Source organism: Coptis chinensis, chromosome 1 (assembly GCF_015680905.1).
Source record: "Coptis chinensis isolate HL-2020 chromosome 1, ASM1568090v1, whole genome shotgun sequence".
In the NCBI taxonomy this organism is placed as follows: Eukaryota; Viridiplantae; Streptophyta; class Magnoliopsida; order Ranunculales; family Ranunculaceae; genus Coptis; species Coptis chinensis.
The window spans coordinates 37,250,569-37,262,858 of NC_141456.1; positions in this window are offsets into that span (position 1 = coordinate 37,250,569).

The following is a 12,290-nucleotide window of genomic DNA, read 5'->3' on the forward strand; positions in this document are numbered from 1 at the left end:
AACGCCTTTAGCCGGATCATCGCCTTTAAATTCTTTTCGAGAAATAGTCATTTCTTCAAGCTCAAAAGTCTCATAACTGCGGTTAGATTGTAACAGTCTTCCTCTCCCTATACTCAAACCCGTAAGCATGGAGAAATCTAATGGGGTGATGGTGGCCTCTCCACAAGGAAAGTGGAAGCTATGTGTGGTATCCCACCAACGCTCAACCAAGGCGTACGTTAGTGCCTTGTCATTTTTCAAATATGGCACATCTATGATACCACCAAACGGAGTCGCCAATATGGCATCACAAATTCGTATAAACCCCGGCTCCTTTCTACTCCGAAGAGCTTTCCAAAAAAATTTAACTGATTCCCAAGAACAACGAATCAACCAAGGAGTTACACCCTATGATTAGTCATTACATAAAAAAAAAAAAAAAAAGTCATTAATTAAAATAGTATACAATTAGGAATTCAAACACCAAAGTTTGCTTAGACATTTAAACAAATGATTTCTAATCATGTAAATCTTAAATAAAAATATACTAAAACTTACTTGGTTGTCAAGCACTCTCTTTGATACATGCGTTTCTGGGCTTCGAATCAGTGGTGGATGTTGTTGTGGATTGATAAATTGTGGAAAAACAATGGGTTCAAGTGTGTTTTCATCCGGTGTTTGAGCAACAAATTCGTCTTCTTGCCCCAAGTTTACACTAGACGTTGTTGATTCTTCTTCGCGGAGTTCTCTACCACCAAAAAAACGTTTGCAAGGAGGCATTGGAAGAGAAAAATGGAGAAAAATGGAGTTGAGAGGAAGAAGAAGTAGAGTTTCGGTCTACTGGACTGTTTCTGGGTTTTTTTTGGCAAAACAATTGACACGTTACTCAAAGTAACGTGCGACTTAAAATAGAAGCGGGACGTTTCTTCAACAAATATAGAAAAGGTCGGACGTTATTTAAAGTGACGTTTGAATCTATTAATTTCTCAAACGTCAGTCCGACAAACGTCCGTGTTTTAAATTACACCTCGCTAATTTTGCCCCATTGGAAACTACTCAGGGTGTATATTTTGCTTAAATATATCATAGAAGAGTGGGGTGTATAAAATCCTAGTGGCACCTATGTGGAGCCTATGTGGGAGTGTAAAATTACACCCTCCATTGGAGATGCCCTTAGCAGTCCAACCGCAAGTAAGTACAGAAGTAAGAATAATAATGATGACTTGTGCGAAAAGAAAAGGAAATTGAGAAGTGAGAATGAAGCAGACATGAATTCCAATAGATAAAAGACATTATTGAGAATAATATCTCTTGTAAATTAAAAGCTCTTCATTCAGTAAACTACTTAGTTCTGTTAAGGTGTTGGTTAGAGTTTGCTTGTGTCAACCGGGCAAATGATATCTGAACAAATATGTAAGATGTTGAAAGTTTTAACTTACTTTTTATTGAGTTTACTCGATCTATATATACATTCTCTAGCTTGTACAATTTGGCAGTCCCTTGATTATAAGGATCTTCTTTACAAATAGAGACTTTCTAGTAGGATCTAAGTATCTAACACAAGAAACTTATGGTACAAGAAAAGCTAGTGTTGACCAAGAAATCCTTATGTCTTCGGTGGCAACTGTGAACTAGCTGTAATACTCCCCCGCAAACTCGACGGCATAGTAAAGACGAGTTTGGAAGACAATAAGGAAAAGTATTGCTTCGAGAGTCCCTTAGTGAAAATATCAACAAGTTGATCAATGGAAGAGACAAAATGAATACAATGACTACTAGAAGCGACTCGCTCACAAACAAAATGATAATCTAGTTCAATGTGTTTGGTCTTAGCATGAAACACTAGGTTAGCAGCCATATAAGTAGCACTCAGATTATCACAATAAATAATTGTAGGCGAAGCGAGAGGAAGTCTAATAAGATCACGAAAGAGATGTTGAATCCAAATGGTGTCTGCACAAGTCTGAGAAAGAGCTCTATATTCGGCTTCAGCACTAGAGTGAGAGACAGTTGGTTGTTTCTTGGCACACCATGAAATGAGGTTAGAACCCAAGAAAACGCAATACCCGGTGGTCAAACGTCGACTATCAGGACATCTAGCCCAATCAGCATCAGAATAGGCAACAAGTTGGAGTGGAGAAGGTGAACTATGGAGGTGTAGACCTTGGCCAAGAGATCCTTTTAGGTAATGAAGTAATCGTTTAACAGCAACAAAGTGGGGTTCACGTGGCTTATTTAGAAATTGAGATACATGATGTACAACAAAGGCGATGTCAAGCCTAGTCAACGTAAGATATTGAAGAGCACCCACAATTTGGCGGTATTCTGTAGGATCTTAAAGCAATGTACCTTGCAAAGATGATAGAACAACACATGGAGCAAGAGGTGTAGAACATGGTTTGTAATCAGTTATGTTGGTGCGCCGAAGGACATCCAAGATATACTTAGTCTGAGAGAGATGCAAACCTGTTGAGTTTCGAGAAACTTCAACACCCAAGAAGAAATGTAAATCGCCAAGGTCCTTGATATCAAATTCGTTGCCTAGTTTTTGAGTGAAGGAGGACAATAGAGGTGGTGAATTCCCTGTAAGAACAATATCATCAACATAGAGAAATAAAACCATAATCTTGTCGGCTTGATGGTATGTGAACATAGAACTATCTGCTTTACTCTGTGTAAAGCCAACTGAGAGAAGAAAAGTGCTAAAATGTTGAAACCACGCATGTGGAGCTTGCTTCAAACCGTAAATAGCCTTTTGCAGCTTACAAACATGTGTAGGAAACCGAGGATCGACAAATCTAGGAGGTTGAGACATAAACACTTCCTCTGAAAGATAACCGTGAAGAAATGTGTTTTTGACATCAAGCTGTCGAATTCGCCAACCAAAGGATACTGCAAGGCTAAGAATAATGCAAATAGTAGCAGGTTTAACAACCGGACTAAATGTTTCACCAAAATCAAGACCAGGTTGCTGGTGAAAACCTTTTACAACTAACCGAGCTTTATACCTCTCAATAGTGCCGTTAGAATGTCTTTTAATATAATTTTGAAAACCCACTTGCAACCAACTATATTTAGGTATGGACGGAAAGGAACAAGAGTCCAAGTACGATTCTTTAAAAGTGCATTAAACTCATCAGCCATGGCATGCCTCCATTCTGAAAACTTTACAGCTTGAGAATAACATGTAGGTTCAATCTCAAAAGAATAAACTAGACTAGCATAAGTAGATGGAATACGATGGCGAGTGGATGCATTTGCATATCGTGGATTAGGTTTATTGGCACCAACCTTAAACCTAGTAACCATGGTATGAGCGGGTCTATGCGGAGGCGGAGGTGGTGGAGTTGGTGACCAAGTTAGATGTGAAGAAGATTGTCGTACTGATGGTGGAGACGTTGCACTAGGAGAATGTGATGCTGATGGTGTAGACATGGCATCAAAAGAGGACTGTGATGCAGCTAGCTCGGTAGATGATGATACTTTAGCAAGAGAATCTGTAGGTGCAGAGGAATGACTCGGAATAGTGGGCAATGGATGTTGAGCAGATGGTGATGGCCTAATAAGAGGAACAAATACCATATCTGAATAGTCCCTTGAAGGTGAAACTGATGATGGATTCAATTGTACTGATACATAAGGAAATCGAGTCTCGTCAAAAAGAACATGTCGAAAGATATAAAGTCTGCCAGTAGAAGGATGAAGGCAACAATATCCTTTATGGTGTGAGCTATAACCAAGAAAAACACATTCAACCGATCTAGGCTGTAATTTGTGAGTAACATAGACACCAAGAAAAGGATAGCAGGTACAACAAAAAACTCTGAGGCTCATATAGTCTGGCTTTTTGCCAAATAACAACTCGAATGGAGATGCCCATTCCGTGTCAAGAGGGTAATCGATTAATCAAGTGAACAAAGAAGGCAAATTGCTTTCAACCCATAGACTCAACAGAAATTGAGCCATAATTAAAAGTGTAATTTCCCATTTCAGAGATGTGACGATGCTTGCGCTCTGCAAGACCATTTTGTTGGGGTGAGGGCTTGAAAAACGATGACTAATTCCCTTATGCGCACACAAATCATAAAATAAGTGATTGGCATATTCACCACCACCATCACTTTGAAAAACTTTTAGTGTACAGGAAAAATAATTTTCAACAAAGGTTAGGAAATTAGTAAAATGAGTGAAAACCTCAGATTTTTGTCGTATAGGAAAGATCCAATAATATCAAGTGTAATCATCAGTAAACAACACATAATAACGAAAACCAGACACAGACACAGCTGGCGACATCCAAACATCAGAATGAGCTAGGTAAAATGGAGCAAAAGAATGAGTTTCATTAAGAGAAAATGGGAGTCGTGTGGACTTTCCAAGAGCACAATCCTTACAAAAGTGTGGATGAATAAAATGAAATGATGGTCCTAAGCATTTATTTGATCCTAAAATCTGGATGACTTTGGGGGACTGATGTCCAAGTCTGCGATGCCAAAAGGGTGAAGTACTACTGGCAGAAAAAGCAAAACGATGAGGACGCATTGAACGAAACAGATAGAGGCCACCTTCATATCGGCCCTGAAACAGAATAGACCCAGTTCGTAAATCTTTGACAAGAAATCCCCATGGCATAAAAAACAACAACTAACATAGTTATCTTTAGTAAATTGAGCAACGGATAATAAGTTTTTGTTCATATTGGGAACATGAAGTGTAGAACCAGAGGATTCAATTCAATTCAGTTGTATATTTACTTGATTAAATTATAAATAGGTTACAATTGTTTATATAGAGTTTACAAACAGCCGGTCTGACTTCGGAAATAAGGGGCACAACCCGCGCTCTGTTTGTACTGGAGAAGAGCGCAGGTCGCGCTCAAAGTACTGGACATCAGTCATGCCCAAGGCGCGGGTCGCACTCCATCATGCCTTTATCTGAGCGCGGATCGCGCTCTATACACTAAAAAATCTATACAACTTTCTACACTTCCCCTCAAGTTGGTGCATAGATGTCAATCATGCCCAACTTGTCAACTGAGCTGTCAAACACCTTGTGAGATACACCTTTGGTAAGAACATCAGCTAATTGCTCCTCTGAGGTTACGAACGGAAACCGAATAACCTTCCTATCAAGATTTTCTTTAATAAAATGACGATCAACCTCCACATGTTTTGTTCGATCATGCTGAACTGGGTTATGTGCAATTTGAATGGCGGCTTGATTATCACAATATAAATCCATAGGCTTTTAAAACTTGAAGCCCAATTCCATCAAGACAGTACAGATCCATAACAATTCACATACTCCCTGTGCCAAACCTCGAAATTCAGCTTCTACACTCGATCTAGCAACAACTTTCTACTTCTTACTACGCCAAGTTACAAGATTTCCACCGACAAAAGTGAAATATCCTGATGTAGAACGTCTATCAGTTCTATCACCAGCCCAATCTGCATCTGTGTATCCGACAATATCCAACACATCATACTTTCCAAATAGTAAACCTTTGCCCGGTGCCTTCTTCAAATACTTTAAGATATGAGAGACTGCATTCATATGTTCTTCACTAGGACAATGCATAAACTGACTAACCACACTCACAGCATAAGCAATATCATGTCTCGTATGAGAGAGATAAATTAACCTTCCTACAAGACGCTGATACCTTCTTTTATCAGTAGGAACTTGATCAGGATGAATGGCGAGTCCATGATTCATCTCAATAGGTGTCTCCATTGGTTTGCAATCTAACATTCCTATTTCAGCAAACAAATCTAGGGCATACTTCCTCTGTGAGAGTGAAATCCCCTTTTTAGACCTTGCAACTTCAATACCCAGAAAATACTTCAATTGTCCTAGATCCTTCATTTCAAATTCTGCCGACAAATACTTTTGCAATTCATTTATTTCCTTCGGATCATTCCTTGTAACGATCATGTCATCAACATACACAATTAGAGCTATAATCTTACCATCCTTGTGTTTGATAAACAAGGTATGGTCAGAATTACTCTGTTTGTACCCAAAAACTCTCATTGATTGTGTAAGTCTTCCAAACCAAGCTCTTGGAGACTGTTTCAGGCCATACAAAGCCTTCTTCAGTTTACACACCTTCCCAACATCTTTGGGATGGTTCTTCACACCTGGAGGCATATCCATGTATACTTATTCCTCCAAATTCCCATTTAGGAATGCATTCTTCACATCAAGCTGGTGCAAGGGCCAATCTTCATTTGCTGCAAGCGAAATTAAAATTCGGACAGTATTGATTTTCGCCACAGGTGCGAAAGTCTCCTCATAATCAATTTCATAACGTTGTGTGTATCCCTTGGCAACCAATCTCGCCTTATATCTACTAATAGTTCCATCTGCATTAAGCTTCACAATAAACACCCAACGACATCCAACAGTCTTCATTCCAACAGGCATATCAACTACCTCCCATGTTACATTCTTTTAAAGGGCATCCAATTCTTCATTCATTGATTTCTTCCATTTTGGATCTTTCAAAGCATCCTGCACGTTACTAGGAATAGATACAATATATAATTGATTTATGACAAGTGCATGTGACTCAGAAAGGCTATGGTTAGACATAGAATTAGCTATAGGATATTTGGCATTGGCTTTGATGGCTGGTTCATATTGTTTCTTAGGAACTCCCCTACTCGCTCTTTGTGATTGTCTAGGTTCAAGACTTTCTAACCCAACAGATTCATTAACGATTATAGGAGGTACCTGAGGTGGATCATGCTGATCGAGATCTTCAGTTATTGATGTAGAAGGCGAAATGTCGTGTACTACCGTTTCAGATACATCCGGCTCGTGTGCTACAGTTTCAGATACATCCGGATCATGTGCTTCTGTCTCTACTGCTACAGGATCAATTTCTACTTCAGGAACTTCAAATCGTTCCTCCAAGTGTTCCAATTCTCCAAAGACATCAGGACTCCCTTCATCATAACTTTCCCCCTGAAGGGAAGACTGGGAAACTCCCCCTGAGTAATACAGGTCAGATTCAGGGAATGAGACATCAAGAGATATATGCATCTTGTCAATAATGGGATCATAACACCTATACCCTTTCTGAAACTCGGCATAACCCACAAAAATACACTTCTTCGCACAAGGATCAAGTTTACTTCATTCTGGTTGTAGGATGGACAAAAGTGTATGGAGGTTCTGATAAGGATTCTGGAACTCAATTACCCGTGAGGGAGTACAGTTTATAACATAGGCTGCTGATTTCACTGCTTCACCCCAATAGGATCGAGGTACATTCATGCCAAACAAGGAAGCACGAACAACTTCCAACAACTGCCTGTTCTTCCATTTTGCTAAACCATTTTGTTGGGGGTTACCAGAATTAGAGGTTTGATAATGAATTCTAATTGACCGGCAAAATTTAGACATGAGGCTATTCACAAATTCGCCACCATTATCAGACTGAAAGACCCTGATAGATTATTGATACTGTGTCTCCACCATTTTGTAAAAAACAGTAAACATCCCATATACATCACTTTTGTGTTTCAGTAATGACACCCAAGTCATGCGAGTGTAATCATCAATAAAGGTCACATAATAACGAACTCCAGAAAAAGAAGAAACTTTGGCAGGACCCCAAACATCAGAGGGAATTTTCATAAAAGGAACAGGACATCTATTAATACTTTGTGAATAAGAAATACGGTGACTCTTGGCCATTTCATAAATGTCACAATGAAACTCAGAATCACTAACAACTGAAAATAACTAAGGTTGCAACCTCTTAAGATAACTAAACGAAAGATGACCTATCGACGATGCCATAACCACACAATTTCTTTTGCATTCTCGACCCTATTGACCTGATTATCTTGCCCTAGAGAATTCTTCTGTTTCTCTCCAGCTTCTATCAAATCCAGATAGTACAGTTTCCCCCTTCTAACACTATAACCAAGGACTTGTCGAGTCATAATGCCCTGAAAAACACAGAAGGATGGATAGAACGTCACAGTACATGCAAGTGCTAGAATGATTTGACAAACAGACAATAGGTTATAAGGGATGGAACAACTAAGATAGATTCAAGAGTGAGGGTTTTAGATAACATAATAGAACCTTCTCCGCTAACCGGAGTTGGAGTACCATCTGCTGTAGAAACAGCGGTTTGAGGTAAAACTCTAAGACTTTCCACAAGGCTAGAGTCATTTGTCATATGGTCAGATGCACCTGAATCAATTATCCATGTACTATTCGAAATAACCTTACCATTCATACCTGATTGAGTTACATTAGCCGAAACATGGTCTGGATGTCCATGGACAGTATTAGCAATGGCAGCCTTGCTTATATTCTTTCGTGGCCTCTTTGCGAAGTCCCACCAATCAGGGTAGCCAATCACTTCATAACATCTCTCCTTGCTATGACCCAATTCTCCACAAACACTGCACTTTTTATCTACATAAGGATTGGATTTACCTTTAGGGTGGCGTGAAGGACCAGAGAAACCGGGTGGAGTACTGATCTTGCTATGAACAGCCAAGACAGAGGATTCAGTGGATATAGAGCGCCCCATAGCCTGTTTCTCCGATTGCACCTTGCGAATTAAGCATAGCTTTGCTCTAAGGAAAATTTAGGCTCCTTGCGAAGAATCTCTTCACGCACCTGATCATACTTCGAATCCAGTCCACGCAAAAACATATGAACTCGCAATCTGGACATTGTTGACATCTCATGAACTACAGCTGCAACATTGCTATTCTGGGATGTCACCCTTTGATCAATCTCCTAGAACATGGCCACTAATTCGTTATAATAGGAAGGAATAAGTCTCCCATTCTCCTTCGCTTCAAAGCACTTCGTATTCAATTCAAAAATTCGAGTTTCATCAGAGTCATCATAGAAAGTCTTCTCCACAGCCTCCCAAATGTCTCTTGTAGTAGGAAGACAAATATATCGATTCATAAGATAAATCTCCATAGAATCAATAAGCCAACTTTTCACCTTTTCATTATTTGTTGCCCAAACTTCATATTCGGGCGAATTCATATCCGGTTCAACCTTTGCGCCAATCAAAAAACCAATCTTTCCCCTTGCTCCAATACGCATCCGCATGAAAGGAGCCCATATGGTATAGTTTGACTCATCTAATGAAAGAGTTTTTGGGAATGCAAAGTTGTCTTGTGGGGTGTAGTGGTGATGAATGACGTTTGAAGAATTGTTGTCAGATTCAACCATTGTAGGAAAAAAAAAAAAAAAAATTTGGGTTTGAGATTTAGGTTTCAGAAAAAAATTGGGTTTGAGATTCAAGGATTCAAGGTTGTAATACGCAGCGGATTTCAATGGTTTGGCTCCAATACCATGTAGAACCAGATGATTCAATTCAATTCAGTTGTATATTTACTTGATTAAATTCTAAATAGGTTACAATTGTTTATATAGAGTTTACAAACAGTCGGTCTGACTTCATAAACACAGGGCGCAACCCACACTCTGTTTGTACTAGAGAAGAGCGCAGATCGCGCTCAAAGTACTGGACATCAGTCATGCCCGAGGCGTGGGTCGCGCTCCATCATGCCTTTATCTGAGCGCGGGTCGTGCTCTATACACTAAAAATTCTATACAACTTTCTACATTAAGAACACTAGAGAGATGGAAAGATGAAGAGCCAAAAGAGAGGGAGAGACTAATGGTGTGCGCAATAGGGAGAGATTCACCATTACCCAACCTGACTTGATCGAAACCACCATAATTAGACATTTGAGCGAAAGACCGAGTGTCACTGGTCATATGATTAGTGGCACCTGTGTCAAAATACCAACTTGGTTCACCTGATTGAGACATCTGCATACCAGCAAAATTATTAGAAAGTTGATCAACATTATTCCTATTTTTCCAAAGTGGGCAAGTCATAGCAGAATGGCCAGACCAACTGCAGAGTTGGCATGGCACAAAATTAATATCTGGAGTGTTAGAATATCCTAGAGCACTTCCAAGAATACCAACTTCAGAAAAGAAAGGACTACGGCTATTATCATAGCCATGACCACGGCTTCCACGGCCATTGTTAAAACTGCCGCGAGCATTGTTGAAACCTCCACGACCATTATATTGAAGCCTCCACGATTAAAGTTTCCTTGGTTGTTATAGCCACCATTATTGTAGCCACCACGATTGTTGTACCCTCCACGATTGTTATAGCTAGCCACCACGGTTTTGATTTCTACCACGGTTGTTATGATAATTGATGTTGTTGTTGTTTGTGGTGGAGATAAGTGCAGACTATGAAGAAGTATTCACTTGTGTTCTTGATATATGATTTTCATACGAGAGAAGACGTCCTCGAAGATCATAGAATGGAGGAAGGGGAGGAAAGTTCAACATAGCAGTAACAAGCATTTGATATTTAGGTTCAAGACCCCGAAGAACAAAGGTGACAAGATCATCATTCTTCACTGGTTCGTTTATCGCAGCAAGACAGTCAGCAAGAGTTTTGGCATATTGAAGGTATTCCGAGATTGATTTAGTTCCTTTCAAGATTGACATAAGTTCAAATCACAGATGAGTGGAATTGACATAAGGCACTTCCAGATTTTATGAGAGGTGGTAAGGCCAACAACTTGAGAGAGAACAGGTTCAGTGAGAGTCACATTGATTAAACTCACAAGTGTTTGATCAGTTTTATAGCATGTAGTATACGCAGGATTTTCAGTAATTCCCGGAGATAGAAATTGAGGGGGACATGGGTGTGATCCGTCGACGAAACACCAATAATTTTGGCCAATAAGAAAGGGCTTGATCTGAGTTTGCCAAAGAAGAAAATTTGTTTCTGATAGTTTAACAGAGACTAGAGTGGAGATGTTTGGAAGAGCAAGACTTGGCATAGACATTGGATAGACTTTAATTTTCGGGTTTGTAGAGGTGAAAGAGATGAGACAATTTCAGTAAAAAAGATTTCCAGAATCTTGCTCCGATACCATGAACAAATATGTAAGATATTGAAACTTTTAATTTACTTTTCATTGAGTTTACTTGGTCTATATATACATTCTCTAGCTTGTACAATTTGGCAGTCCCTTGATTATAGGGATCTTCTTTACAAATATAGACTTTCTAATAGGATCATCTAAGTATCTAACACGAAAAACTTATGGTACCAGAAAAGTGTTGACGAAGAAATCATTATGTGTTCGGTGGCAACTGTGAACCAGCTGTAATAATAACTACTGTAGATATGAATATTAAAGTACGATACCAATGCAGATATCAAAAGTTAGATCTCTGGCCATCTCTTATTTGAGTATGATTTGTTCATGTATATAAGCATGCACAGAAGTTCAAGATCTAACAAAACCCACGTGCAGCTAATCCGATAGAGGTATACAGGATATTCAAAGAATTGTACACAGGTGACAAGTTTATACCTGAAATGACTGGATCAACTAGCTAGTTTTCATTTAATTTAATTAATTAAGTTCCATGGTGATGTATTCTTGAAAGTTCGCCTGCATACTATACCATTCATAATTACATATACATGAAAACAACATATAATTGATGAACGACGACGAAGGCTTAGATACTTACTATATTATCAGGCGAGCAGAGATGAACTACTCTAAATGGATGGTTGGAAGTAGGGGTGGGAATTTGGCCCTAACGACCCTAACCCGGCCCTGACCGACCCAACCCTAAGCCCTATAAAGCCCTCACAACTAAAGCCCTCACAGAGTTTAGGGCAGGGCCAACCCGACCCTAAGGCCTTCTAGGGCAGGGCTAGGGCTAAGGTTCTGAAACATAGGCCCGACCCTAATTCAGCCCTAACCAAGCCCTAGTTATAGTTTCACATTTTCACTATAAATACACGTACCATAATTGTCCAACCCTTTGTTAAATATTTTAAATTAAAATAATATTGTCATTTGTAATTTATCACTTACACCCAATATTACTTTCAATAACTTGTTTTATATAACAAAAACTTGTCAACCTATCTAGCAGCCATGAAGAACAATGAACATTAGCCTAATAAAAAAATAAGACTTTATTCCTTTGATCATCAAATCAAAGTCTAGAACTTATTATTCTCAATTTATTTTCCCACTTACTTCTTATAAATTATATTTTTATTCACATCCAAGCCAAGTCTAGAACTAAAGGTTTTCGTCCACACCATGAAAGCGAAATACAGAGCAGAAATTTGTAACACAGAAACCAAAAAAGCAACTTTTGTTTGAAAAATGACATTTGTAAAATGAAGAAAATATATAGGCCCGGCCCTAAAACCCGGCCCTAAAGCCTTTAAAGAGGGCTTAGGGTAGGGTCAG